Source organism: Onychostoma macrolepis, chromosome 05 (genome assembly GCF_012432095.1).
Source record: "Onychostoma macrolepis isolate SWU-2019 chromosome 05, ASM1243209v1, whole genome shotgun sequence".
NCBI classification, from domain to species: domain Eukaryota; kingdom Metazoa; phylum Chordata; class Actinopteri; order Cypriniformes; family Cyprinidae; genus Onychostoma; species Onychostoma macrolepis.
This window is the reverse complement of record NC_081159.1, coordinates 28,626,501-28,630,969: the sequence shown is the minus strand read 5'-3', so window position 1 is coordinate 28,630,969 and position 4,469 is coordinate 28,626,501.

Sequence of the window (4,469 nt, the reverse complement as noted above, 5' to 3'; positions counted from 1 at the left end):
TCAGGACTTATGTGAAAATCTGATTATGTTTGGGTCATATTTATGCAGAAACAGAGAAAATTCTAAAGGGTTCACAAACTTTCAAGCAGCACTGTATAAACCAGTCTGGTTTCAGAAGTGGACATTCAACTGAGACTGCCTTGCTCTCAGTTGTTGAAGCCTTAAGACTGGCAAGAGCAGATTCCAAATCTTCAATACTTATCTTGCTAGATCTGTCCACTGCTTTAGACATGGTTAACCACCAGATCCTCCTGTCAACCCTATTGGCAAAGGGCATTTCAGGAACAGCACTCCAATGGTTTGAGTCTTACCTCTCAGATAGGTCCTTCAAGGTATCTTGGAGAGGTGAGATTTCGCAACATCTAACTACATGGGGTGCCTCAGGGCTCAGTTCTTGGACCACTTCTCTTCTCAACATGGCATCACTAGGTTCTGTCATTCAGAAACTTGGCTTTTCATATCACTGCTATGCTGATGACACTCAACTCTCCCTCTCAATCCATCCTGATGATAGCTGCTCACATCTCAGCTTGTCTAACAGACATTTCTTGCTGGATGAAGGATCATCACCTTCAACTCAACCTTGCTAAGACAGAACTGCTTGTGGTTCCATTCCATCAAACCCCTCGTTTCGTCATAATTTCTCCATCCATTAAGGCAGATCAACCATAACTCCTTCAAAAACGGCCAGAAACCTTGTTGATGATTGACTGATTGATGATCAGCTGACTTTCTTAGACCACATTGCTAAAACTGCCCGGTCCTGCAGATTGCTTTATTCAATATTAGGAAGATCAGGCCCTTTCTTTCAGAACATGCTACACAACTCCTTGTTCAAGCTCTTGTTCTGTCCAGGCTGGACTACTGTAGGCAGTTTTATCAAACTTTTACAATTAATCCAGAACGCGGCAGCAAGATTACTTTTTAATGAGCTGAAAAGAACGCATGTCACACCTCTGCTTATCAATTTGCACTGGCTACCAATAGCTGCTCGCATAAAATTCAAGGCATTGATGTTTGCCTGCAAAACCACCACTGCCATCCCAAAGAGGCACAAAATCACTTGCACTGACTTTTAAATTAAATCCTCCGGTGGAATGACCTGGCCAACTCAATCCGAGCATCTTCAAGTATCTAACTCTAGCACTCTCTATTCTAATTCTATTCTTTAAAAAAATTATATATATATATATATATATATATATATATATATATATATATATATATATATATATATATATATATATATATATATATATATATATATATATATAATAATAATAATAATAATAATAATAACAACTTGCCCCTTTTAGAGTTGCACTCTATTCATTTACTAACTGCTTGTTACTTTAAAAAAAAAAGATAAAGGACGTTCGTCTTACAAATAAGTTTGTGTGGTTGTACGTGTACCCATTTCTCTCTCTTTATATTTGTATTTGCATAGTTTTTAGAATTTAAAATTATTTATTCCTGTAATGGCAAGGCTAAATTTTCAGCAGCCATTACTGCAGTCTTCAGTGTCACATGAGTTTGCAGAAATCTTTACTGTCAGTCAAAAAAATTTAATTTAATTTACTGAACATAAACTCCTAAACTGTAGCATATAGTACATGTATAACATTTATTTTTTTTTTTTTGTATATTTAAACAAACATATTAATCCTTCATGTGTAAGGACCAGTGATTGGCCTGTGGCTATAATATAAAATCATGCGTTCATAATTCATGTCACAACAATGTAACAAAATAAACTCTTGTTTACTATTTACTAGAACTTAACGACACTTATTTTTCTCCATTCTATTTTTATGACAGTGAAGAAAAAATAGTTTTGAATGATTTGTATTATGTACTTGCTCACAAAGGGTTATTTTGGTAGAAAGGCCACTTCATGTATGGCATGAAAGGAATCCCAAGGCTAATATTTAGGTCTAACAATAGCCGGTGAATGAAGGGCCAGCTGCTCCAAACCACGGCAAAATTCACATAGACACTCCGTAGTAGTTGGCACTAAATTCTTTTTGTGGCAACGTGCCCATGCCTTGCAGGTAAACAGTTAAAATGGCATCAGGTATCTTGAGGCTTGAGGGCTAAAGTATTAACTGTGTTTGAGATATCACCTGTGATGGACACACAGTATTATTTTTCTACTTTTAAAGCAGCAGCTAAATATTATAAATCCAAAAATGACAATGGCTGAAAATGTACTCAACCTCAGGCCATCCAAGATGTAGATGAGTTTGTTTCCACAGAATAGATTTTGAGAAATCTAGCATTACATCACTTGCTCACCAATGAATCCTCTGCTGTGAATAAGTGCCGTCATCACAATAATTCACAAGTAATCACATGACTCCAGCCCATCAATTAATGTCTTGTGAAGCAAAAAGCTGCATGCTTGTAATAACTTCTGGTCAAAATGTCAGTCCATAATAACGCTGTTGTCCTGTCAAAAGCCACAGACATATTTTTCCAGAATTGTTTTCACTTGATCTGTGCATATTTGTCTGAATAGGAAGTACAGTGAGTTTCTAAATAGGTTGATGTGACTAGTATTCAGACCAAAGTCACAGAGAGTAAGAGGATGGGGTTTGGTTTTCATCAAAAGCTGTGCGCCGTTTTTATTGTAGTATTCTAAATTTACATTAAAAAAAGAAAGTCTGCCCATGTCCTAGATCCATTATGAAAGTTAACGCACAAATTCCATATACATCTCATTGTATTTTACATAGAGGATAAGAGTATAGGCATGGAGGTGGCATGATCAATCACAAAGCTTAAAAGAACCAAGAAATTAAAAAAAACAAAACAACCCTGAATAAATAGAAGGTGCTGTCTATTAGCAGAGAGTATAAGCATGTCACTCTTTTGAGAAGTTTAACAAAGCCCGTAGCGTGGCAAATCTTGCGCCCTCCTTTTACCAGTGAAGAGAGAGGGGTTCCAAGCGTACTAAAGCAGAAATGTGAGGAGTAGAGTGAGATGACAATGGAGAGCCTAACTTGTCTGTACAGGTGCATAAGTTAGAGAGTACATCTGGTGGTTACACAGACACTAAGACATCGACGTCTAGTTAAAATGGTATAAAGCAGGTTATCTTTTGTCGATACCTGTATATTCTTTTTTCTCGTAGGCAACAAGACATTTTTAAGGTGTTAATTTGCCTCGGCCAATTAGGCTGACCATTTGAACGTCCAATAGAGCGCAACAGTGCGGTTTCGAAAGCAAAAATCCCATTTACTTGCTCCACAGAGAAACTGATTTTTAATGGAAAAAACTGAAAAAGATGAGCTGTTTCAATGTCATGAAAAAAAAAAAAAGATTTTACTGCGAGGAACTACACTACCCATAATTCTGAAGAGAGCTCCACCTATCAGAGACTTTGCTGCTATCATGGAAACAAAATCGCAGTAGCGGCTACCCACTCCCATTAAGCACTGCGAATTACAAAACACAAACGCTTGTTCACACCAAAATGAATATTTGTTAGGACAATTGGGTGCGATAAAATATTTCATTTTAAATCAACTGCTGTTAATGTTTCTGTTCAGACCAACATGAACCTTTCGTACACTATCAATGCGACAACTAATTAATTAATTTATTTTTTACAGAAAGGCGCTCTATTCTTTTTCCATTGCACTGCGAAGAAAACTGGCTAACCAATAAGATTCTCACATGTGTTAACATGTCCAGAGCCACTACTGTTACAGTTTGAATTAGCATTTTTATGCATTGGGCTAAACAGACAAATTCATATGCAAAAATCTAACCAAATTTGTGGCAAATTCTAATTTAAATTTACAGTATTTAAATCTCCTCAAACTTTCAAACTACTTCTATATGTTAAATTACAGTAGTCGACATTTGAAGTGGATCAAAACCTTTCATCAAAGTTGTCCTAAAATCAAAATGCATTCTTGTCTTAAGACAACTTTGATGAGCTTTTTTGTTCCACCTCAAATATGTAGCAATATTATGCAATGTTTTTATCCTTATATTTTCATTTTAATTTGATTAAATCATTCACAATAGTTTAGAAATACAAATTAAAATTGCATACGTTGTGATTTATCTTGGAACTGGTCAGTTTAGTTTTTGGCTTAAAAAAAAAAAAAGTTAATCCTTATGGAGAAAATGAATGGGAAAAACACTGTCGCTAATAAAGCGTGCGGTCACTGTTGCACTCTACAGCGTCGCAGATGAGGAGGGGCAGATTGGAGCCGAGTGACATAAGCATTTAGCAGTTTTTCTTGCAAAGCTACTGCAGGTTTCAATTTTGCTGTTGATTTCCATATTAAACAAAAAGAAAAAGAAAATCCTAAATTTGTAGATATTTCACCCATTTCAAATGGGCTCTATTCAAGTAACCCTGGGAAAAAAAGTTAAAGAAAGCTTTGGGATATTTTGCCTTTTTAATGACAAGGTCATTAAAAATCATGCACGCTGCAAATAACCTCATGCAGTAG